The sequence below is a fragment of the Salvelinus fontinalis genome, chromosome 26 (assembly GCF_029448725.1).
Source record: "Salvelinus fontinalis isolate EN_2023a chromosome 26, ASM2944872v1, whole genome shotgun sequence".
In the NCBI taxonomy this organism is placed as follows: domain Eukaryota; kingdom Metazoa; phylum Chordata; class Actinopteri; order Salmoniformes; family Salmonidae; genus Salvelinus; species Salvelinus fontinalis.
Window position 1 is genome coordinate 34,753,791 of NC_074690.1, and position 27,584 is coordinate 34,781,374.

The 27,584-nt window shown below is 41.1% G+C and overlaps 1 protein-coding gene across 2 annotated transcripts in view; it reads right to left on the minus strand.

The window, feature by feature from the left end:
* Nucleotides 1–27,261, minus strand: part of LOC129824175 (gap junction gamma-1 protein-like) — a 37,793-nt gene extending 10,532 nt beyond the window's left edge. The window contains exon 1 of one of the 2 annotated variants that reach the window (XM_055883604.1): nt 26,752–27,261. The gene's annotated coding sequence lies outside the window, so the exon portion shown is untranslated. Of the gene's footprint in view, nt 1–7,066; nt 7,476–26,751 lie in introns of those variants that run through there. The other variant, XM_055883605.1, reaches the window with a different exon arrangement.
* Between the last annotated feature and the right edge of the window lie 323 nt (nt 27,262–27,584).

The following is a 27,584-nucleotide window of genomic DNA, read 5'->3' on the forward strand; positions in this document are numbered from 1 at the left end:
TTGTTTTTAGAGCTCCACTTTTTTCCTTCGTGAAGAGACTTTTAAGGAACTTGAAGGGATCTTTATAGAATCGAGTTCTAGTTTGTTCTTTCTTCCTTCTGCGTTTCCGTAGGTTCTCTGCTCTACGGAGGGATGCCAACCGGGTTTTAATGTCAGCCTGAAGTGCCTCTATGCCCTCCTTTTCCACTTCCGAGGCCTTCTTCCACTGTTTCTTAAGCTGTCTCCTTTCTTGAACGAGGCGCTTGATTTCTTGTTGCCGCCTGGAAACTGGTGGGGTTGGAACCGTTCTCCCGCCTTTTGCCTCTTGCACTCCAAAGCTTTCTGCCCCGTACTCATAGATGATGTCCCCCATCCTCTCCAACTTCTTCTCCACTGTGCCTCGAAGTTTCTCGAGGGTCAAGGTAAGGTCAGTATTCACTGCTTCCCACAACTTCTTGTCACTGGCGCCAGGCCACTTCACATACGGTCTGTGCCCTGGTAGTCTCCTCTCGACTGCAGGTCTGGGAGGCTGGGTGAGTTCCACTCCTGTTGTTGGTTCCACCTCAGTTGTTACTTCTGTGCTTGAGTTTACGTCCTCCATGACAGTGGTACTGATGCACTGCAAACTATGGTTTGCGTCCAGTTGCTGTGCTTCATTCAACTGATTTGATCGCTTTCGCAGAAAGTGATCAATGCGAGGCCTCTGTCTCTCTTTACCCAAACACCCCTTCTTCCCCTGGTGGATCCTCAACCCATGGTGTGATGTAACTTTCCTCCAACCACAGACACATACCTGCATCTGTTTGTGGCCCGCTGTTGCAGCGGAACTTGTGACAGTTGCTGTGGTGTTCTCTTGTGCTGTGCTCTCATTACTCGTAGTCGTTTCCGGTCCAGTCGTTACCATGTTGTCAGCCAATGAGTCATCTTCCGCCCCCGCTCTCGCAGACTCTAGGGGTATTCTCGTATGTTGACTTTCTGTAGCTAAAAGCGGGTGTTTCCAACATACTGCGAAGTATGGGAAACTACAGAAATGGGAAGCTACCCCATGACTGACCCAGTGGGGTCTATTCCCTCCTGTCAGCCGTCTCTCCGTGCCGCCACAAGGACTTTCCCCTGTTGTCAGCTGATCTTTCTCAGCAGTCACTGGACTAGTCCAGATATTCAGATTCCAAGAACACAGGATGAGATGTTACTAAGATCTTATGTTTTGAAGTGTTGTGGTTGCTTGGCACATCTAAAGCCTTTTCTTTTGGGTTGTTGCTATAGGCTACCAAATGCAAACAGACAGTATCTTAATACTATGTGTGAAATGCTTGATTGTGTATGTGATGTAAACAGAGGTCTACTTTCTTGGGGACCTGTATATTGACTGGTTTTCATCAAGCTGTCCACTCAAGAGGAAGCTTCTCACTGTAACCTGTGCCTGTAATCTGGTTCAGGTTATTAATCAGCCTACCAGGATGTTTACAAACACTACAGGAACAAGATCATCCAGATGTATCGATCACATTTTTACTAATACTGTAGAACTTTGTTCTAAAGCTGTATCCGTACCCATTGGATGCAGTGATCACAATATAAGGGCTATAACCAGGAAAGCCAAAGTTTTGAAAGATGGGCCTAAAATAGTCTATAAGAGATCACACAGAAGATTTTACCTGTGACTCTTATGTGGATGATGTAAAAAATATGTGTGGGTATGATGTGATTAAAAAGAAGCATCCAGACACTGCACTTGATGAATTTATGAAATTGCTACTTATTGATAAACATGCACCTGTTAAGAAACTGACTCTTAGAACTGTTGACCTCTACAGGATCGGTGTCCCTAAACCGGGATGGTTGTTGCTAACGTGCGCTAATGTGACTAGAATGACGTATACAACAGCCAACTATCCGGGACATAGACATGTCTTGTATGGGCAGAAAGCTTATATTCTTGTTAATCTAACTGCAGTGTCCAATTAACAGTAGCTATTACAGAAAACAAAGACCATGTTTTTGTTTGAGGAGAGTGCACAACAACAAAAAACATTTATCACGGCAACTGGTGTGATACATTCACCTCTGAAGGTAAATTAAGTACTTACATTCAGTAACCTTGCTCTGATTTGTCATTCAGAGGGTCCCAGAGATAAAATGTAGCATAGTTTTGTTTGATTAAATCCCTTTTTATGTTCAAATGTAGGATTTGGGATCTACAGTTTGACCCCACTGCTGTCTCTGGCTCCACTCCCACACGCCCGGATATCTAGATGTGTGAAAGTTAGTGTATAAGCTAATGGTCCATCATGTATAACATTCCTGGGAGTGTGTAAACTTACATGTTTTATTACCATAGCATTTGTGTATGTTCTCTATAGTGATGTACTTGAAAATGTACCAATTGACCAATTCGGCTTTTTTGGGCAAACCTCTGGCAGACTTGATACAAAATATTTGGTAGTAATGTAATTCTTCACTGGATCAGTCTTAAACGTTGTACACACACCGCTGCCTTCCGGTGGCCAAAATCTGAATTACACCCAGACTCCTATCTGAAAGTATGGTCTTTCTCTTTGATCTTTTACCAGATCTAATGTGTTATATTCTTTTAGGCAAACATTCAAAAAAAGGGTCATACCCTTGCTTCATGGATTGATGAGGAATTTAAAAACTCTATGGTCGAAAGAGATCGGGCAAAAGGAGTAGCTAATAAGTCTGGCTGCACATCTGACTAGCTGACTTACTGCAAATTGGGATATTATGTGACTAAACTCAACAAAAAGAAGAAGAAACTGTATTATGAAGCCAAGATCAATGATATAAGAATGATATATACACACTGTCTATAGTTATCCCAACACCACAATCAACACCATCCGGACTATACATCTATTAGTGTACCTCTATTAGTGTACTCAAATACTCAAAACACTGGTACCACCTACATGTACTCACACAACCACAAACCCCCCTGTCTGTCCCACTCAGAGTTTATTGATGACGGAGGACAACCCAAACCAGAGAGTTTTTGCCTTTGCATTTTCACATGACCACCTGTACTCCTAAGCTCTGTATTAAAGTAACTGTCCAGTGAAAATCTCACTTTTAAAAGTTCATATTCTGTTTAACTCATTCCCAAATAATGTTGCTGACTCGTCCTATTCTCGTATTTGTGGCCAAAGCATAAATTGGAGAAAAATACACTTAAAAAAACCACACCTCAAACAGACCATTTTTAAAAAAAAATTCCTATTTCCTCAAATAACATGATCTCATGTTGGCTCATTGGCTGTGCTGTCCAATCAGCAGTCTACTTGAATGAATATTTTTAATGACAAGTGTGTGCCCAGTCGCCCTCAACATTCTGTTGTTGGGGTATGCCCACACCATTACAACACAGAAAAGCTGCTTTTTAACATATTGAATTCCATGTTTTTGGAATGAAAACTTGTTCACTCATATTGGAAACAACAGACAGTTACTTTAAAACTTTTACTTCAACCAGATCCTAGATGTCAAGTCTCTTCTTTTACCCTTTTCAAAGTCAACTTGTTACTGCAGATTTACCTTAATCAGTTGATTAAACCTTTTGCTTTCTTTTAATTTACCAAATGACATGATACAGAGCAACTGTGTTATGATCCTCATATACTAGTATACATATACTTTTTGCAAACATTAAAATATTTATTTGAGATGAACAATTCCACTCTAATCCCAACATGTAGGCAAAACAGATTTAAATAATATATTTGCACACAACTTTTGCTATAATAGTACATAATGACAACGCAACACAACAGACTAATGTTAATTAAAAGCAACAACTGTGAACATAATCCCTGGGACCCATTTGAAATTAATAAACAGATGTTCTCACTCACTTCCATGTGCAAAAAAATGTGGTTCTAAATTAGCATTCTTGGAATCTTTTTTCTTAAACACTATAATTATAAAACACAAATGCATTATTTTTTTAATAATTATAATTATCAATTCAATTTAGCAAAATACTTCTTTTTTTTAACTGCTGACATACTGTATCACACACAGTGGTATAGTGGTGTAAGCGCAAATAAATACAGTTTTGTTCCCAACTTTTTTTTTTGCTCAACAGTTTACCCATCTTTTTGTGGAAAAAATGCATTAAAAGTATCAGGAGCGTTACCTTAGACAAGTAACGCATATGCATAAATAGTGAGAGGATCTGTACATAACCTTGTGTATAGATTACTCAAAAGCTTCTACTATTCTCATACTGTTTAATGATTAATGATGCAGCTTCTCGATGACTGGATGGAGGGATATTTAGATGAATTCTTTCCAAGCTAAAGGAGTGTTGTGAGTGACATACCTGGGTAATATCAAGATAGGAGGCATATGGGGGAGGAGAGAGAACGCAGATGTGGAGGTGTCTCTGTGTGCGAAACTATTATTCGGAGAGAAAATCCCTATACTGTAGGTTCCCCTGAATGTTGACCTGGGACTCTCAGATTGAGTTTAGAGGAAGAGAAGTAGGCCATCTATAGCTTCTCCCAGGATGTTCTCCCACTAGTGTCCCTACTCCCCTCACACACAGAGCAGACTGACTGCCTGCTTTGTGAGTTGATAGTATCATGACTGTATAGCAGCACTGTCTCCGCTAGCTGCCATCTGAGTGAAAACAGTGAACAGGAGAGGCTTGTTCGTCTGTCTAGCTGCCACGAGGTCTGCCCTCCAGACCCACCAGACCCTGTGCTGCTGCTGTCTCACACTGGGGAGAAAGGGGCAGCTAGCACCACATGGCCAGGCCACAGACGGCAGCTACCGTGGGCAAAATAAGGTGGGTGAGCCCTCATGTGAAACACGTATCTAGTATTATAAGTTAGTAAACGGTTCATAAAATGAATAAAGGTGGGTAAACTGAGTTTACATTTTACTACAATACATCCCTGCCCAGAACTTGAGGATGGGCAGGTTTGTTTAACTAAAGCCCAGTAGGGTTTATGGCTTGGCTTTATTATGAAGGGTGCCCCATGAGAGCATGCTTTGGAAGTGGTAGGCTGCTGTGTACAGCAATTCAGTGGTTTGTAGGTAGTTTGCAACATTATTTTATGCAGTTGGTTGAAGTGGAACTGGAAAAGAGAAAACGTTTGTGTGTAACTTGTTCACATGACTCTTTCGCTGTGTGATATTGCCGTGTTTTATTTTAGGACTCTACATGTTAATTCCATGCTAGATGTCAGAAGTTACTCATGCAAGAAAGCAATAAACATGTTTCATGCTCATGCCCTTTGGGGATTACTAAACATAAATATTTCATTTCTGTAAACAACATGTTTTAACAATAATATTGGAAAAATGATGATAGAACAAATTGATTTGAGAATGTTGTATTTATGAATGCAATTATTATATGCATGTGTAAGTTTTAATTGTAGGCACTACTACCAGTTTTAGTTTTTTTCCCTTAAGGGAGGTATATTACTGGAAACTTTAAAGGTTTACCAGTAAACTACCAGAATTGTGCTATCTGTCAAGGATTTTATGTAATCTATCTCAAGACCCTTTTGGGTACTTCAGATTATCACAGGTGTCTGTAACTATCTCTGTCCCTCTGTGTGGCCTTACCACATGTACAATATTTGAAATAATTACATTTGAGGATTTTAAAATAAATAATAGAATGACAAATCTGTAAAACATCCTAAATATAAACCATGAACTCAGTCAGTGAACATCATCGGTGTTAAATATGAGGCTTTCAGCAAGAAATATACTTTATATATATTTATTTTACTATGTCAATATGTATTTGTTGTCAATCTTTTGGCATCGAACTGATGATAGTTGAGCAGAAAAGTCAATAGTTAGAAGAGTTGCAGTTAATTTAAAATAATGCTATTTTCGCTTAAATCATATGGTCTATCTACTTGAAACATGTGGACAATATGGACACAGATATAAAAAATGAAAACGATATATGAATACATTTTTTTAAAGTTTTTGAAGTACAAGCTTTGCAACCCTATTCTTAATATCAATCAATCTTGTAAATATTGATTTCAGTATCCGCACTTAGCTGAAGGAAAAGAAATGACTGTGTGATATGACAAAATAAATGCATTGTTTTTATGTAGGCTATCTTTCCATTTCCGTATTACAACATAAGATTTGTTCTCCCATCGAAGGTGATCCCACCTGACTTGCCCTCATGATCTTGACTTTGACCCGTGTCCTAATAAGTAACGTAAAGGTATAGTTTATCACTTTTATTCATCATTAAACATAATCTAACCCAACATTTTGAACACATGTAAAATATATTATATTTTATATATTTCAAATGGTACAAATCTGTATAACAAGAAAACAATAATGAGAACTACATCTCTATATCTTATAGAACAAGTATTTATTAGCCTGGTGTAAACAAGTTGCAGTAACACCTTGCCGTAATTGCGTGGAATTCTTCTCTGGATTTTATATGTGTTTTATTACATGTTGTATTTATTTATGGTAACACAGCCAAGACACAACAGTAAGGATTAAAGAAAAAATACAAAACACCCACCCACCCATCCCCCCTCCCCAACCCACATAGGACCACGTTTACTGACGATATCATAGCAATTCTCTTAATATTAGTCCATAACTCAACATTTTCTCTCTATCCCCATTGTTGCAGCGGCAACTTCACCATCTATGGCCAACTGAGAACAACCCATTTGAGAAATTAACAAATGTTTAGGTTATAGCGACCTGAGAGAATATACATGATAAAGAATTACAAATGACCTGGTGTCAGATTATTATTTGCTGCAAAATAATATCCTTCCAGTTTTACACAGTGGGACTAAAATATGTATATGTTTTGAAATAAAACTGGTGCCTGAGGAGACATGTTGGGCTCATCTCAATACATATTTTTGCACCATACTTTTACCCTGTTGATTTAAAACCATGCTACATTTGGCATACAATTAAAATATAACCATCTACACCTGAATTGTGCATAAAATGATTGTAATCTCATTTAAAACGTTCAGTCTACCACACCTACAGTATGACAGAGGAAAGAGCTACGCATCCTAGGGTTTGGGAGAGAATGAACAAAACCCACCTGGAGAAGAAGTTGCACTGCACACTCTGTTCAGACATAACTTTGTCCACATTTTCACGGCCATCCCGTGCCAAGTCCGTGCCGATGGCATGGAGGGTCCATCCTGATTCTGATCTGATGCTGTGACACGCTAGCTAACAACAACATAATCTCCCCCACATAGTAAAAACAACAAACATTGTATAATAAGACTACTTAGCCTTTTCTGTTTATCCTCTCCTGACTTATCCACTCAGTGAGTACGGAACTGAACTCTTTCTCCTGTGAATGCCTCACATTCTGACTCGTGTCTGTTTTCTATTACGCCAGCCTTTTGCCCAAGAAGGAAGTATAAAAAAGAGAAGGTGAAAGACAAGGAAAAAATCTCTCCCTCCCTACCCTGGCAAGTGACCCTGACCAGAGGGTCAAACTTAAGGACATCTGACTGCAGATTGAAATTAACACCCACCCAGCTGAGGGAGGCTTGTTAGTGGCAACACCTCCAGCCTTCCCCTCCCCACCCACTCCCTAAAGCTCAACACTGCTAAACACTCACCACCCTATAGCTCAACACTGCTCAATATTCAGCCACCTATAGCTCCACAATGCTCAACAACCAACCCCTATAGCTCAACATTGCTCAACGACCAACCCCTATAGCTCAACACTGCTCAACAACCAACCCCTGTAGCTCAACACTGCTCAACAACCAACCCCTATAGCTCAACACTGCTCAACAACCAACCCCTATAGCTCAACACCCACCCCTCCATAGCTCAACACTGCTCAACACTTAGCCCCCTATAGCTCCACACTGGTCAAAACTCACCCCCTATAGCTCAACACTGTTAAACACTCACCCTCTATAGCTCAACACTGCTCAACACTAAGCCCGCAGTAGCTGAACACTGCTCAACACTCACTCCCCTGTAACTCAACACTGGTCAACATTCACTCCCCTGTAGCTTCACACAGATGATGACAGCTCGTCCTCTCTCTGCCACTTCTCTGATCTCAGCAAGACATGGTGCACCACACCACTGCCTCTCCTCACTTCCCCATGCCTAGGGTACCTGTAAAGCTAGTTGTGGATGTGATTGCTTGCCTTGAAAATACACAATGTGGAAAGGAGATGCATCTGCATAGTGGTTGGCATATGGATGGTCACGCATATAAGTATTAGTCTTCTCTCTCTTCTCTCTCACTCTCTGTCATTTAAATACACAAACACTCACACAGACCAACACCTACTGGAATTATATATTTATATACAGTACAACAGATGTCCTTGATTATAACAAACAACAATGGAGAGAGAGAGGGTTAGCCTGCTGGGATATCCACTCTCCAAAGTGCCACACAGAGATAAAAAACACATTGCCTTAGAGCAGATCCGCTTCAATGTATCCAACAGGTACACTCAGTCATATCAAGTGTCCAAATATTTAGATGTTCCATCCAGGCGACTGGCCAGAGATGGGACTGGTGGACAGGTCCCACTCCACACTACACTCCACGTCTTTTCCGGCATGGTGTTTACACTCAAGGCTTTTTGTCAGGCCGTAGAACTGGAAGCACAATGTTACTTAGCGCATGTGACCGCTTTTTTCATATGACTAACATGCATCTATGAGTACAGTAGAGGCAAACCATGTGCCTCATTCATACCATATGGTTCTTTGCCCATAAATATTTGTCTCCATGAAGAAATCCGAGCTGATATATTTAATTTCTAATTGAAAAATTGATCCTCAATCACTTTTATTGTGAGCCAGCCATCGTACTACTGTTTACTACTGGAAGTGACGGTCAGCTTAACTGAAATTGGTGCACAACAGTAAAGAGACCAGTATCTGGCTAATGCCAGTGCTACAATGACCATATGCCTGTGGTGTGGAGTGACTTGCAGTCTTCCTCAGAAAGATACTCAGAAGTCAAGAATTATCATTCAATTACATATATCTGGATACAAAGCAGGTACAAGCCTTATATCAATCTCTTTCATTAGCAAACTGGGGAGTGTGGGTAACAAATGTCACTTTTATCACCTGTATTTTGGATGAATCCCTTGCTAATACGTCACTGACTTGGCCAATTTATCAACATTTTATTTCTGCTCAGACCACTGGAAACCTCTGACACAGAATAAGAACTACTGGTCACACCTAACTTATCATTTTTCACCTAAAGACCAGTATTTTCCAAAAAGAGTCAGTATTTAACACTTCTTCATGAAATATACACTTCTCTAAACATTCAATCATGAGAGTGTGATATGAGAGTCACGTGAAAACTGAGCGGGCTGAAGAGAGTGTGGAGAGCTCTGTGAGAGTGTGCAAGATGAGCATCTTGGCCATTTTAGTGTTGAGATGTGAGGGTGTGTGAGTGAGCGGACTGAGTGGGTGCTGGCTCTGAAACCAAGCCAGCTGGACCTGAAGGACCCACCCATCCTCCAGAGGCTTTGCCTCCAAACATCCCCTCCTCCTTCCATCCCTTTCTCCCCCCATCCCTGCATCTGACTGAGGAGTTCTGGCATTGCATGCACCCCTGCTGGGGGTCAAGGGAAGGAGGAGATGGGATGCTGCAGGAATCACTGGAGCATTTGGGGTTCATCTAGACAGCCATGTGCTGTGCTGTCCCTAGGGGGAGCAACACAGTCAGACCATCACGTGGCTTCTTCTCTTAGTCGGATCACATACACAGCTCTAAAATCTTGCTGCCACCCAAAAGACACAGATGGTCAAGTAACTAGCCTAATCTATTTATGTTATTTTCTGGTTATAATAAGTTAGTCATTATATAATAAATTATGTTAATTCAGTTAATATTTATTCAATGATCTGTTGAGTTGATAAACCACCTGCAGATTCTTTTTTCTAGTCATTTGTTGCTGCACAAAATGGCACATTCTGTTCAAACGACAGCTCCACAAGCCTTTACTCGTGGTCAGTCAGTTGTCACCTCGAAGAGGTCAGTGAGAGTTGTGCTGTCTGTCTGCAGTGGAGTTGGAATGATGCAACAACAAGGACACATGGACAGAAGAGTAGTGAATACCTCAACAGCTCTCCTCTCCTCAGCCCCTTGCCAATGTCACTTTCCCGGAGAGTTTTTCCCTCTGCAGAACTAAGTTGACGGGAGCCAACTAGAGGCCACGGAGGTCTGTGTTTATGTAACAGATCAAGCAAAGCCATGTGACTTGGACGTGGCCCCCAGAGAAAAGAGTGACACAAGACACCAGAGCAAAGCATGCGACTCGGCCGGTGCTTTCCCCCGTTCTCCTCTCCCCTACATCATCCAACTGCCCTTACCGGGCAGAGCAGAGCAGAGTAGGGTATATCCTGTAGGCTGCCTGAGAGTGGTGAAAGTCCTCTTTCATTTGTTCACTTTTCTCTCCGTTTTTCAGCCAAGCCTATCCTATCCTACCCCTTGGGTCTGTGCATCCCGTGCCAGTTTGACAGAGGCTCAAGTCCACCGAAGCGACTGGGGTGAAGAGCCTAGAGGTGGATGCCAACATTATCCAAGAAAAACTTCCTTCAGCTGAGCTTGGATGTCTACTCTTAGTCAACAAGGCATTGCAGTATAGCTGTGAAGGACGTGGACATGGTCCAACTATAAAAAGCAGGTTTCAAACTTTAACAAATGTAACCTACTGCAAAAGTTCTCTGGCATTTTGCTATATATTTATATAACTTAAAAGAATGTACATCTGATGTAGATCGTAAATTGCCTGTAAAGTTTGACTGCCCTAAACAATTTCAGAATGCAGTGGAATGGTTGAAATGCTCTTGCTCCACTGAAACCCTTGCTTATCCTTACGTAAGGACTATGCATACACTGTAACAACATTTCTTAGAACAAAAACGGACAAAGAGTCTATTTCTACATACTGCCCCAAAAAATATGTTCCATGATAACACTAGGCCTGCTAACTATCCAACTGGAGGTTTTGGTTTTACTGTGTTCAGATAGTATAAACACACTAAGAATTAAGTCTTCTCTATGCAGACATTCTGTACGACAGTATACTGAGACAGAACTGAACAGCCTCAAGACTGACATTGCCTTTAGGTAGAACATGATGAGCAGACATTAATGTCCTTTTCATTTTTATGTAAGTCGAGAGAAATAGCGGAAATGTAATGAAAAGCATACAGTATATCACAAAAGTGAGTACACCCCTCACATTTTTGTAAATATTTGAGTATATCTTTTCATGTGACAACACTGAAGAAATGACACTTTGCTAAAATGTAAAGTAGTGAGTGTACAGCTTGTATAACAGTGTAAATTTGCTGTCCTCTCAAAATAACTCAACACACAGCCATTAATGTCTAAACCGCTGGCAACAAAAGTGAGTACGTTCCCAAAACACAAAAACTGTCCAGTTGTGAGGATGATTAAACGTTTCATTTAGGGTGAAAAAAAACACTCACCTGATGTTACAAGAATGTTCCCAGATTTTTTTTTTACTTTCTTCAAAGGTTCCCAGAATATTTAATTAGGTTGTGGGAACAGTGTGGGTATACCACAAGAGATAGGTTCCTAAAACACAAAATCTGTCCAGTTGTGATGACATTCTTACAATGTTTACATCAGGGTGCACAAAACATTCCCTCACTGTTCTTAGAATGTTATTCCTATGTTCCCAGAATGATACAATTAAGTTGAACAGTCCACAGAGGTTTGTTTCATGTGTTAGTGTTATCTTCTTGTTGAGGAAGTTAGTTCTACAATAATCCATGGAAATCAATCAAATTTTATTTGTCACATAATTCATAAACAACGGGTGTAGACTAACATTGAAGTTGAAACACATATGGCATTTATTTGGAATCGCATAACAATTTATAAGACATTTATTGTACAAACATAGTTTTGACATATTTTATATATAGTCCACAGCTAGGATCGAACCTGGGAGCTTTGGAGTGTTATCCCTGAAATTGATCCATTGTGCCATTGGAATAGGCCTAAAATAAATATAAAGCTGTTTACACCTTTACTCTGACTTCCAGGTTGTGGTTTTTGTCTTTGCAAAAGATAGGATAACTAAATCTAGAAAAAGAAGTATCCTCTATTGTTTCTTACTCTACCAATCCTGTTTACAGTGTATTCTGTAAAGTCGGGAGGTTTTGACTTTTATTTTCCCTACAAACTTGATTTCAGAAATCATGTTAAATTATTGCCTGGCAGATTGTTGTGAGGTGTACACAGATGTGCGTATGTACTAAGACATATACAGTAGTCATAGTTTGGGTCATCATTTAAGGATTTCAGTACAAATGGAAATCCAATAGAAACATTAGGATGCTTGTTGTGCAGCAGACTAAGTATCCTACAGGGCTTGAAAATGGTAGGTCGCAGGTTCAAATCTACTTGGTTATCATTCTTTAAAAAAGCTATAGCTATGTATGACAATACCCTTATAAAACATAATGACGTAAGTGCCCTTTTTTCAAAGTTTGGTAACTTCAGATAATAATGTTGTATTACACATCGATATTAGCAGAACATTGCAGCAATGTTTTCAGAACGACTTCCATCATTGAAGTATGTTTTTAGAACAATTCTGGACCATCATGTCATAACCTTACAGAATACATTTATACGAGTCTCGCAGGAATGTGTCTTGTTTGTGTTACAAGTAATTATCTCCATCAACATTAGCAGTTTTTTTAAAAACAACTTCTATTACTCCAACATTTTATTGTGGAAGTACAGTGGCTTGCGAAAGTACAGTGGCTTGCGAAAGACAAGAAACAGATAACTTGAGCGTGCATAACTATTCACTCCCCCAAAGTCAATGCTTTGTTAGAGCCACCCTTTGCCACAATTACAGCTGCAAGTCTCTTGGGCTATGTCTCTATAAGCTTGGCACATCTAGCCACTGGGATTTTTGCCCATTCTTCAAGGCAAAACTGCTCCAGCTCCTTCAAGTTGGATGGGTTCCGCTGGTGTACAGCAATTTTTGTCATACCACAGATTCTCAATTGGATTGAGGTCTGGGCTTTGACTAGGCCATTCCAAGACATTTAAATGTTCCCCTTAAACCTCTCAAGTGTTGCTTTAGCAGTATGTTTAGGGTTATTGTCCTGCTGGAAGGTGAACCTTCGTCCCAGTCTCAAATCTCCGGAAGACTGAAACAGGTTTCCCTCAAGAATTTCCCTGTATTTAGCACCATCCCTTTTCCTTGATGGCCTAAAGGCTCAATTTTAGTCTCATCTGACCAGAGTACCTTCTTCCATATGGTTGGGGAGTCTCCCACATGCCTTTTGGCAAACACCAAACGTGTTGGCTTATTTTCTTCTTTAAGCAATGGCTTTTTTTCTGGCCACTCTTCCGTAAAGTCCAGCTCTGTGGAGTGTGCGGCTTAAAGTGTTCCTATGGACAGATACTCCAATCTCCGCTGGGGAGCTTTGCAGCTCCGTCAGGGTTATCTTTGGTCTCTTTGTTGCCTCTCTGATTAATGCCCTCCTTACCTGGTCCATGAGTTTTGGTGGACGGCCCTCTCTTGGCAGGTTTGCTGTGATGCCATATTCTTTCAATTTTTTAATAATGGATTTAACGGTGCTCCGTGGGATGTTCAAAGTTTCAAATATTTTTTTTATAACCCAATCCTGATCTGTACTTCTCCACAACTTTGTCCCTGACCTGTTTGTAGAGCTCCTTGGTCTTCTTGGTGCCGCTTGCTTGGTGTTGACTCTTGCTTAGTGGTGTTGCAGACTCTGGGGCCTTTCAGAACAGGTGTACATATACTGAGATCATGTGACAGATCATGTGAGACTTAGATTGCACAGAGGTGGACTTTATTTAACTAATTATGTGTAACGGCTGATTTCCTCCTCTTCGTCTGAAGAGGAGGTGTAGCAGGGATCGGACCAATACGCAGAGTGGTAAGTGTCCATGTTTTAATATAATTAACTGAACACAACAAAATATACAAAATAACAAAGTAACCTAACCGAAACAGTCCCGTGTGGCACGAACACAGACACAGGAAACAAACACCCAAAACCAACAGTGAAAACAGGCGGGCAGCTCAGACGGCGCTGGGCAGACGGGCTGCTCAGACTGCGCTGGGCAGACGGCGCTGGGCAGACGGGCAGCTCAGACGGTGCTGGACAGACGGGCAGCTCAGACGGCGCCGGACAGACGGGCAGCTCAGACGGCGCCTGACAGACGGGCAGCTCAGACGGCGCCTGACAGACGGGCAGCTCAGACGGCGCCTGACAGACGGGCAGCTCAGACGGCGCCTGACAGACGGGCAGCTCAGACGGCGCCTGACAGACGGGCAGCTCAGACGGCGCCGGACAGACGGGCAGCTCAGACGGCGCTGGACAGACGGGCAGCTCAGACGGCGCCGGACAGACGGGCAGCTCAGACGGCGCCGGACAGACGGGCAGCTCAGACGGCGCTGGACAGACGGGCAGCTCAGACGGCGCTGGACAAACGGGCAGCTCAGACGGCGCTGGACAGACGGGCAGCTCAGACGGCGCTGGACAGACGGGCAGCTCAGACGGCGCTGGACAGACGGGCAGCTCAGACGGCGCTGGACAGACGGGCAGCTCAGACGGCGCTGGACAGACGGGAGACTCTGGCTGCGCTGGAGAAGAGGAAGGCTCTGGCAGCGCTGGACAGGCGGGAGCAACTGTAGAGAGAAAACGGAGAGACAGCCTGGTGCGGGGGGTTGCCACCGGAGGACTGGTACGTGGAGGTGGCACCGGACATACCGGACCGTGAAGGAGTACAGGAGCTCTTGAGCACCGAGCCTGCCCAACCTTACCTGGTTGAATGCTCCCCGTAGCCCGGCCAGTGCGGCGAGGTGGAATAGCCCGCATTGGGCTGTGCTGGCGAACCGGGGACACCATGCGTAAGGCTGGTGCCATGTACGCCGGCCCGAGGAGACGTACTGGAGACCAGATGCGTTGAGCCGGCTTCATGGCACCTGGCTCGATGCCCAACCTAGCCCGGCCGATACGAGGACCTGGAATGTATCACACCGGGCTAAGCACGCGTACTGGGGACACCGTGCGCTCCACCACATAACCCGGTGCCTGACCAGAACGACGCCCTCTCTCTCCACGGTAAGCACGGGGAGTTGGCTCAGGTCTCCTACCTGGCTTAGCCATACTCCCCGTGTTCCCCCCCAAGACATTTTTGGGGCTGACTCTCGGGCTTCCAACCGCGTCGCCGTGCTGCCTCCTCATACCAGCGCCTCTCTGCCTTCGCTGCCTCCAACTCTGCCCTGGGACGGCGTAATACCCTGGCTGAGTCCAGGGTCCTTTGCCGTCCAGAATCTCCTCCCAAGTCCATGAATCCTGTGTCTTCTGCCGCTGCTGCTGCTGCTGTCCTTTACCACTCTGCTTGGTCCTTGGTTGGTGGATGTTTCTGTAACGGCTGTGTAGCAGGGATCGGACCAAGACGCAGAGTGGTAAGTGTCCATGTTTTAATATAATTAACTGAACACGACAAAATATACAAAATAACAAAGTAACCTAACCGAAACAGTCCCGTGTGGCACGAACACAGACACAGGAAACAAACACCCACAAACCAACAGTGAAAACAGGCAACCTAAATATGGTTCCCAATCAGAGACAATGCAAAACACCTGTCTCTGATTGAGAACCATATCAGGCCAATTGACATTCCTAAACATAGAAACACATAACATAGACTGCCCACCCCAACTCACGCCCTGACCAAACTAACTAAAGACAAAACAAAGGAAAATAAGGGTCAGAATGTGACATTATGTGACTTCTGAAGGTAATTGGTTGCACCAGATCTTATTTAGGGGCTTCATTTATTTATTTTTTTATTTCACCTTTATTTAACCAGGTAGGCAAATTGAGAACACGTTCTCATTTACAATTGCGACCTGGCCAAGATAAAGCAAAGCAGTTTGACACATACAACAACACATAGTTACACATGGAGTAAAACAAACATACAGTCAATAATACAGTGAAAATAAGTCTATATACAATATGAGCAAGTGAGGTGAGATAAGGGAGGTGAAGGCAAACAAAATATATATATAAATAAATAAAATAAAAAAATGTAAAAAGGCCATGGTGGCGAAGTAAATACAATATAGCAAGTAAAAAAAATTACACTGGAATGGTTGGTTTGCAGTGGAAGAAGGTGCAAAGTAGAGATAGAAATAATGGGGTGCAAAGGAGCAAAATAAATAAATACAGTAGGTAAAGAGGTAGTTGTTTGGGCTAAATTATAGATGGGCTATGTACAGGTGCAGTAATCTATGAGCTGCTCTGACAGCTGGTGCTTAAAGCTAGTGAGGGAGATAAGTGTTTCCAGTTTCAGAGATTTTTGTAGTTCGTTCCAGTCATTGGCAGCAGAGAACTGGAAGGAGAGGCGGCCAAAGGAAGAATTGGTTTTGGGGGTGACCAGAGAGATATACCTGCTGGAGCGCGTGCTACGGGTGGGCGTTGCTATGGTGACCAGCGAGCTGAGATAAGGGGGGACTTTACCTAGCAGGGTCTTGTAGATGACCTGGAGCCAGTGGGTTTGGCGACGAGTGTGAAGCGAGGGCCAGCCAACGAGAGCGTACAGGTCGCAGTGGTGGGTAGTATATGGGGCTTTGGTGACAAAACGGATGGCACTGTGATAGACTGCATCCAGTTTATTGAGTAGGGTTTTGGATGCTATTTTGTAAATTACATCACCGAAGTCGAGGATTGGTAGGATGGTCAGTTTTACAAGGGTATGTTTGGCAGCATGAGTGAAGGATGCTTTGTTGCGGAATAGGAAGCCGATTCTAGATTTAACTTTGGATTGGAGATGCTTGATGTGAGTCTGGAAGGAGAGTTTACAGTCTAACCAGACACCTAGGTATTTGTAGTTGTCCACATATTCTAAGTCAGAGCCGTCCAGAGTAGTGATGCTGGACAGGCGGGCAGGTGCAGGCAGCGATCGGTTGAAGAGCATGCATTTAGTTTTACTTGTATTTAAGAGCAATTGGAGGCCACGGAAGGAGAGTTGTATGACATTGAAGCTCGCCTGGAGGGTTGTTAACACAGTGTCAAGAGAAGGGCCAGAAGTATACAGAATAGTGTCGTCTGCGTAGAGGTCGATCAGAGACTCACCAGCAGCAAGAGCGACATCATTGATGTATACAGAGAAGAGAGTCGGTCCAAGAATTGAACCCTGTGGCACCCCCATAGAGACTGCCAGAGGTCCGGACAACAGACCCTCCGATTTGACACACTGAACTCGATCAAAGAAGTAGTTGGTGAACCAGGCGAGGCAAAGGGGGTGAATACATATGCACGCACCACAAGTAATATTTTTAATTTCACTCCACCAATTTGGACTATATTGTGTATGTCCATTACATGAAATCCAAATAAAAATTCATTTAAATGACAGGTTGTAATGCAGCTGTCACATTCGTCGTAGTGAGGAGACCAAGGCGCAGCATGATGTGAATACATTATTTTTTAATAAACGAATGAACCACTAAACAAACTAACAAAACAACAAAACGAACGTGAAGCTATAAATAACATAGTGCTGACATGCAACTACACATAGTCAACTACCCACAAAACCCAAATGGAAAATGGCAACCTAAATAGGATCCCCAATCAGACAACGATAAACAGCTGCCTCTGATTGGGAACCAATTCAGGCCACCATAAACCTACATTACCTAGACATACTAAAATCCCGATAGATAAACAAAAAACCCTAGACAAGACAAAAACACACATACCCACCCTCGTCACACCCTGACCTGACCAAAATAATACAGAAAATATAGAAAACTAAGGTCAGGGCATGACAGCAGCAAAATAGGAAACACGCCAAGGGGGATGAATACTTTTGCAAGGCGCTGTATGTTCAGGGAACTTTATTAGAACCATCATGTTATAATGTCTCTATGAGACCATTTTAGGAATATTCCCTGATTGTTGTTATGGGTTTTCTGAATAACATATCAATCAGCATTGGCAGAACGTTCCTGCAATGTTTCCTCAGAACAACTTTGCTCCCACATTTTGTTGCGGCAGTATGTTCCAAGAACATTACCCGGAACATTGTGTTATTACATTCTTTGGAAACCTAATGAGAACCTTAGGGGAATGTTGTTTTGTAGAAGTTTTTGCAGATTTTGTGAACAACATTTGAATGAATGTTAGGAGAACATTTCATTTAAAACATTTTCTTAAAAAAGATATATTGGTGATCAAAAACATTCTTTGAATGTTTGTGGGATGTTATCATCCTAATGTAGGCTCAAACCCTAACTGGAACTTAATTGGAATGTTAGCTAATGTTCTGGGAATGTTCCCGGTTTGCTGGGCTGTTTGTTGTTATCAATATACATCATTGGTTGTTAGGCCTATACAGGATCTTAATTAGACCACCCTGTTGCAGGACAAATTTTCCTGCACCGCAGTAAAAAAAAATGTGTTGTGTATCCAAGGTTTAAAAATGCTTAAAGTTTTTAACTACCACTTTAACATTTCAGACTTGATTTGTCCTAACAAAAAATGTAATAACCCATACAAACATTTCAATTAAATGTAATTCACCTATTAATTCACATGACTAAGATTATTTTCCTGCTGTGAGAAACTGGTCAAATTAAGATCCTAGACATGTAGGTGTCTCGGATGACATCTTCATTAATGTTAGCGGAATGTTCCAGTCATTTTTTATCAGAACCAATTGAATTGAATCCAGACATGATTGCTGAAGAATGTTTAGGGAACGTTATTGGAACAATCATGACACAACGTCACACTATAACTTTTTGAGAGCATGGTGGTTGTTGTTATGGGTGTTTTTAATAGAATCTCCACCAACATTAGCAAAACATTCCCGTAATGTTTACTCAGAAACATTTCTATTGCTCTCACATTTTGTTGCGACAGTATGTATAAAAACATCACTGGTATATTCTGTTATTACGTTACCTGGAAACCTAATGAGAACGTTTGGGGAATGTTCTGTGGTGGTTATTACAGCTGTTGTGCACAACATTTTAGTGAATGTTAGTAGAACATTCCAAGGATATTTAATTTAAAACATTTTCTGAAAATGTTATTAAATAATTTTTCTATTTTTTTATCATTCTTTGAATGTTTTTGGGTTATCATCCTAATGTTAGGTAAAACCCTAACTATATCTTCATTGGAAGCTTAATGTTGTGGGAATGTTTCTTGTTTGCTCGGGAGTATCTAATAAGCATTTACAACAGTATCTTTCCTCACCCATATATGTTCTAAAGAGTGCCGAGTACTGTCTACTTGGCATGGACCATGTCTTTCACTCAAATCAAAGACACTCTAAGCCGCTTCATGTAAAAATGCATGAACATTGCCAGAAAAGCACCACATTTTCCATTCACCTGGGTTCTGAGGTGAAAGCACAAGGCATTGTTATAAACGTTCAATGAGGCAGCAAGCAAGAGAAAGGCATTGCTAATATCTAAGTTGAATCTTAAGAGAAAAAAATGGATTTGAAAGTGTTATATCTTACAGCTCACAATTACGATGTTGTCTGTCAAGATGATTAGATGTTTGGGAAGTTACTAGCTGACTCCATGTCATCCTTATGCGATCCACATCACAACCTTTGGTCACTTCACACTCCCCTGCTCTTCTCACACACATTTTTCGCACTTCCCATTATTATATTCTACATTGCCTATCATAGACTAAAACTAAATTTCAAATGTCTTCAAGCCCCTGCCTTACCCTCATTTAAGAAGATGACTAATTAAGTACTCTCTGTTATAAATGTGCAATAATCACATTCTGGATTATATAATGATGCCCTCCATACAGAATTTAAAAAACACTCAAACAAGATTCTACCATGCGATCCACATATATAAAAATAATATTACATTCATATTTATACAGCAAAATAATTACTGTAATGTTCTAATATCAATGTGCTCTGAAATACATTGCATGATTATCAGGTCAAGAGGAGAATCACTCCACACAACTCCCCCTTAAAACAAACCAAGCAACAAACAACAAAGCTTGCTTGGAGTGCTGGAGGTCCTTAAACTTTGACATTATCTTGTCATAACTGACCATGTCATGGGGTGGAACCAGGCCTGGCCCGAAGAGCAGCAGACCTATTCAGGGTCATTTGGATTTCAGTAGCAGAGAAATGCTTAGTAAAGCACCATCCCCAGAGCTCTTAGTAAGCTAGCCTTTTACTGCAGTGTAAGAGACAGAACCACCAACTCAGTGAACTTCAGCCACTGGCAGCGCTCCCACAGGCCTAATATGATAGCATCAGCCTATCAGCCTAGCTCCTCCATGCCGTGTTGTCTTACACAACAATAGCTGACAGCCGAATCGTATATCTATGACTCTTGCTCCTGCCACCATCTAAGTGATATTACATGACTAGTACAGTAATGAGATCAAGGTGTTGATGTCTGCTCGTTAGGGCCTGTTTATGGTTTTATGTGGAGTATGTTTGATAGTTAGATAATGCTTGAGTATAAAAAGATGATGCCGATTTCATTAAAATACTTTGATACAGATAAGAGGCCAGAAAATACATGATAATACAATATTTATAAGAATTTATGTGGTGTATAACCTCATTAAAATCCACTTACTAATGCATTGTTGCATGTTTTACATGTTTTATTTTGATTGGTCAAACAATAAAATATATTGTATTCACAGGTAGGGAGAGAATACACCATGTGCTATATGCAAATAATATAACCGTATTCTTAAATGCAAGAGGTCGTATTCATTGTTAATGGTACAGTATGTCATTTCCCCCATCACATCTGTTTTCGCCACTGGAGGTTTTAAAACACTAGGTGGCATCCATGTATCTGAATGGTCATGCATGCATTGCTGTCTCAGGCTAGTAGTCTGCTGCAACAATATGACAAAAGGCTATCTTGTACCACTACACAACCCTTAGCCTAGCCTGTAACAAATGCTACAGCAAATGTTTGGTCAGAATTAGGCAATCAGATCATATCAAGCCTACTTAGTAAGAGAATTAACAAGCTTTTATTCTGCTTGGACTGTAGCTACACCGTAGAGTTTCAAAACGGACTTGTTGTTAAGATTCATGGGACGCAATTAAAAGCTGGTCACTAATTACACATCTACATCAGATATGTATGCAAATGTATATAGAAACACATTAGCTATACTTAAATAATGTGTTGAATCTGATAGCTTAGTCTATGGTGCATCTTTCACACGGTCAGAGCCTTGACACTGGGCACACGACGTCACTTCAATGTGGATAATTGGGTCATTTTTGGTTGAAACATTGATCAATGAGATTACAACCTATATTCACCCAATCAAAAAGAGAGCCAAAAGTTTGTTGAATTTCCAATGCGTTATCAGTACGCAGTATCTGATTTTTGGTTTAGTTGTCACTGAATGTCTATCACTGCTCTTTCAGCCATTTAATAGCATATCAAAGTTCAAATGGGAATACAATGTCAGATATTTTGTTTATTTATACAACATACAGTATTAAAACTTCTTGTCAATAGGGGGGCGCTGTTTTCACTTTGGAAAAATCGTGCCCAATTTAAATGGCCTCGTACTCTATTCTAGATCATACAATATGCATATTATTATTACTATTGGATAGAAAACACTCTCAAGTTTCTAAAACTGTTTGAATTATATCTGTGAGTAAAACAGAACTCATTTGGCAGCAAACTTCCAGACAGAAATTGAAAATTCTGAAAATGGGGCTCTGTTTCAGGGCCTGCCTATTCAACTGGCTTATATTTATCGATATACATGCACTTCATACGCCTTCCACTAGATGTCAACAGGCAGTGGACGGTGGAATGGGGTGTCTAGCTTGATCTGAGGTCGAATGAGAGCTTTTGGAGTGGCAGGTCGGGAATTTCCTTTGTCTACCAAGGCGCAAGGCGGAGCTCGACATTAGCTTCTGAAAAGCTTTCGGTTTACACGGCAAATATCTCCGGCGCTGATTTTATTTGATACATGTGATAATAACATCGTAAAGTAGGTTTTTTCAACTGAGTTTTATCAGTTTATTCAACGTTTATTGGGTCTTTTGGAGTTTTCCATTCTTTGCGTCAAGAGAGGGTGGGAACGTTATCAACCTTGGCTAGCATTGTGGCGCGAATTCGACAGATGAAAAAGACATTCTAAAACCAAACACCGATTTATTCTGGACCAAGGACTCCTTGTACAAGATTCTGATGGAAGCTCAGCAAAAGTAAGAACAATTTATGATGTTATTTCGTATTTCTGTGGAAAATGTTGATTCCTATTCTCCGCCGTTTTGGTGAGCGCTGTCTTGTAATAACGCAAGCTGTATGATATGGTAAAGTTATTTTAAAAAATCTAACACGGCGGTTGCATTAAGAACCAGTGTATCTTTCATTTGCCATACAACAAGTATTTTTATGTAAAGTTTATGATGAGTTCTTTGGTCAGATTAGGTGAGTGTCCAAAATAGCTCCGGACATTCTGGGGAAATGTTGCTACATATTCACAATGTATAACCACGGTTTGCAGCTCTAAATATGCACATTTTCGAACAAAACATAAGTGTATTGTATAACCTGATGTTATAAGACTGTCATCTGATGAAGTTGTTCAAGATTAGTGATTCATTTTATATCTTTTGCTGGTTTTTGCGATAGCTACCTTTTGCGGTGAATACATGCATTTGTGTGTTTGGCTATTGTGGTAAGCTAATATAATTCTATATTGTGTTTTCGCTGTAAAACACTTAAAAAAATCGGAAATATTGGCTGGATTCACAAGATGTTTATCTTTCATTTGCTGTCCACCATGTATTTTTCATAAATGTTTTATGAAGAGTATTTATGTATTTCTCGTTGCTCTCTGTAATTATTCTGGCTGCTTCGGTGCTATTTGTGATGGTAGCTGCAATGTAAAACTATGATTTATACCTCAAATATTCAAATTTTTCTAACAAAACATTGATGTATTGTATAACATGTTATAAGACTGTCATCTGATGAAGTTGTTTCTTGGTTAGTGACTAATTATATCTCTATTTGGTCGGTTTTGTGATAGCTACCTATGCGGTAGAAACATGGTGAAAATATGCGGTTGAGTCTTTGGCTATTGTGGTTAGCTAATATAAATACATATTGTGTTTTCGCTGTAAAACATTTTAAAAATCGGAAATGATGGCTGGATTCACAAGATGTTTATCTTTCATTTGCTGAATTGGACTTGTGATTTCATGAAAATTATATTATATGATATTAATATGTTATCACTATGCTTCTCTCTAATAGCACAACCAAATGACCTGGATTGCAGTGTGCAAGTGATCAACGCCGTTCGAGATTCTGCACAGATTATTACAGCAATTGTGAAGATCTCACAGACCTGCGATGACTTATGAATGCTATCTTGAACATGCACACTTCATTTATAGAAATTATGACCATGGATGTGTTACTCCTTCTCCGTGACCGACATAAGTAAGACATTTAAGCGTGTTAACCCTCGCAAGGCTGCCGGCCCAGACGGCATCCCTAGCCGCGTCCTCAGAGCATGCGCACACCAGCTGGCTGGAGTGTTCGCGGAGATATTCAATCTCTCCCTATCCCAATCTGCAGTTCCCACGTGCTTCAAGATGTCCACCATTGTTCCTCAAGCCAAGAAAGCAAAGGTCACTGAACTAAACGCCCTGTAGCACCCACTTCTGTCATCATGAAGTGCTTTGAGAGGCTAGTTAAGGATCATATCAGCTCCACCTTACCAAACACCCTAAACCCACTTCAATTTGCTTACCGCCCCAATAGATCCACAGAAGATGCAATCTCCATCGCACTGCACACTGCCCAGTCCCATCTGGACAAGAGGAATAGCTATGTAAGAATGCTGTTCATTGACTATAGCTCAACATTCAACACATTGTACCCTCCAAGCTCATCATTAAGCTTGGGCCGTGGGTCTGAACCCCGCCCTGTGCAACTGGGTCCTGGACTTCCTTACGGGCCGCCCCCAGGTGGTAAAGGTAGGAAACAACACCTCCACTTCACTGACCCTCAACACAGGGGCCCCACAAGGGTGCGTGCTCAGCCCCCTCCTGTACTCCCTGTAATGATCACGAGGGGAGACAGAGAGCTGGTTTCAAGCGCAGAGTGCAGCAGGTGTTTATTGCAAAGGACCACAGGAGGTGGCAGGTAGCTGGGACCGGGGTCAGGCAGAAGGTCATACACAGTGGGTTCAAAAGTGCAACAGTACAGGCAGGGAAAAGGCTAGTAACGTAGTCTGGGAGATCAGGAAATAGGTAGATAACAAGAAATCTGATAGGCTAAAGTACAGGCAGGGAATAGGCAAAAGGCGTCGTTAGTGAGGCAGGCAAAAACTATCATACACTGGAGGAGTAAATCACGAGAAAAACAGAGCTCCGAAAGACGTGTGTCACAAAACAAACAATACCTCACAGTGATGGGGTGCAAAGAACTGAACTAAATAGTGTGTGAAAATGACATACAGGTGTGTGAACAGGTGATTAGAATTCAGGTGATTGGGATCTGGAGAGTGAGCTGCGTTCAGGGGACCTAGGTGTTTGGGAGAGTGAGCTGGAAAGTGGGCTGGAAAGTGAGCTGCATTCAGGGGATCTAGGTGTTTGAGGGTGTGAGTTGGAAGCAGACATTACCCTCCCTGTTCACCCATGACTGCATGGCCACGCACGCCTCCATCTTAATCATCAAGTTTACAGACTACATAACAGTATTATGCCTCAACACAAGCATTTCGCTACAGACACAATAACATCTGCTAAATATGTGTATGTAACCAATACACTTTGATTTGATTTTGATTTGAATGTTACATTAGTGTGTAAGATGGCCTTAACTTTAGGCTATTTACTGTAAAGGTCATATTGTGTTTGGTTGACAATGCAACAAAATATCAACATTTAAAGGAGATGTATCTACTGCTTGGATAGTTCCATCTGAGCCACTGGCTTAACTCCATTCTTCAACTTTTATTTCTGGTTGAGTTGGTGACGTGAGTCCAACATATAATCTGTTAACTTGTCGACAATAGGCTATTTATTGTATTTCAAAAGTGATATTGAATTGTGTTTGGTTGTCAATGCAAGGAAATGTGTCTACTGCTTTGATCGTTCCATCTGTGCCACTGACTTAGTCTGGCTTTAATTCCAGTTCGTCTACAAATGAATAATTGATAGGTTGGAATAACGTCTCCATCTCAACCAAAAGTCTAAGTTAAAGAATAGGACAACATCAAATCAAACTTTAAATGCACTTTAAATAAAGTTTGATTTGATTCAGTCCTATTCTTTAACTTAGATTTTTGGTTGAGATGCAGACGTGGTGACAGAATCCTGTGGTTGAAGTTTCACCCGGAAAAAACAATAATTTACGTTGATTACTTTTTTCAAATCCAATGTATTTTCAACGTAGATTCCACGTCAATACTTTGACAAAGGATGTTGAAAAATGTTTGATTCAACTAGTTTGTGCAACAGTGGGTTTGTTCCTGCATAGCGAAAGCCCAATTATTTTCCTATTTGTACACTGAGAATATAGAAGATATTGTTTATTCTACGCATAATCATTCTTAAAATAAGGGATCAGTATTTTCTGACTTGTTGGTTCAGACTCACAGGAAGCATCAGGTGGTTGGCCTGAGGTGAGCGTACACTGAGCATATTCAGCTGTACAGTAGGACACTGCATGCAATACTATGAGCAAGGAAGGCCAAGTGACATGCAGAATAATATATATGAATCTCAATAGGTTTTATTGCCATTGAGTAACTATTACTTTATCAACACACAGCACATGTCTAGAGGTTTGCCATACTGAGAACGTTGATTACATACAGACTACCAATGAAGTCATTGAACATGTGCATAATAATACTGAAATGCCCTAATACTGTATAGCAGCAATGTCCGGCTGAAATATGTTTTAATAGTAATGTGTTTTCAGAGAAGATAACATTTTTGGGAACTTTCTGTCTGATTTCAAGTGTGCTTCAGTGTCAGGTCAATGACCCAGAGTGTAAGGTCAATGACCTTGTTGCTTTGCTAATATACAGCATGTACTTTTGAATTGTGCCAACAGGTAACTGGAGGATAACCTGAGGTACCATTTAAGTGGCTGATGACCCAAGGCACCCTTTAATAATGTAAGTGACCTGGTCTGGTCTATGAGAACCCAAGAAGGTTTTGTTGGAAATAACATGTTTTTCCATGTTATTCACATGTTTTTTCATGTAGAGGGTGGCTGCCTTATCATCCTGGTGCCTTTTCTGGAATAACAGCCTGGAGAGTAAATAATATTGTATTTTTCATATATTTCAATATATATTCAATAATTTTCATATCACATAAAATATCTATAATGATAAAGGAAATATATAAAATATTCTGTAATAAAATAAATAAAACAAAGTAAAAAATATGATTATTTTGCACACTACCAGCCAAGAAAGTTTGACTATGATTATTATAATGTACATTGCCATACAAGTACTACATGCAATGATAGACTGATGGGACAATACAAAACGATTCTCCACAAGGAGATTGATTCTCCTCCCATACGCTTTAGTGGACTCATATCTAACTACAGTATATAGCATTACATTAAAAGAAATACATCACAAGAGCCCCCTGAGGTAAAACAAGAGCATCGCAAATGGATAATGGAAAAAAGCACCTACCTCTCCATGGGGCCGGCTAGATTTGACCAGACTAGTATTCTTCACAGTGGAGCATTCTGGGATGGCTTCCAGAGACGTTGCTTAGCTTCCCCGAGGCTCGGAAGCAGGATGACAGAGAGACAATGGCTCATTTTTCTTCAAAACTCCTCACCACCAAGTACAGGCAGGACACTCAGGACTCCTGCCAATCGCCCCATTGTTCCCTGGCTTGGTCAGTCAGTCGCCTTCATGACTGGTGCTCTAGCTCTACTACTGTAGCTCTACTATTTGTTTATTTCATCCAGGATGACTTCTGTTCTGTCACAGCCATTCATTCACCCAGAAAGGTTTTACTGATGCTACTCTGAACCTCGAGTACAGAGCCTTGTGACTTAACTAACAGCGTGTGTATGTGTGTGTCTCACAGAAGCAACTCAGACGGAAAGAATAACCTCTACAGTTCTCTAAATATGTACAGTAAAATAGACAACCTTTAGTTATTAATGTGGAGAAACGTAAAAGGTGAATAGTCGCCTGTCATATGCAAATGAGGAGGTTCTATTTCAATTGTATTCAAATTAATACTGTGGTATTTTCACCTCTCTCTCCGAGGTATAGTTTCTACAGTTTCTAGAATGAACAATGTATGCATTTCATACTTAAGATACATAAATGTTTGGCCATAAGACAATCCATTAAAATCAAATGTATGAAATGTATGCCCTATCCAAGAAAAAGTACCAACCAACAGAACCTTTTTCTCTTATGGTTAAGACAGGGCTGTCAAAAAGATTAGAAAATGTCAGAGTGTGGATTAATCGAGAACAAAGGTCATCAAAACTGGAATAAATGAC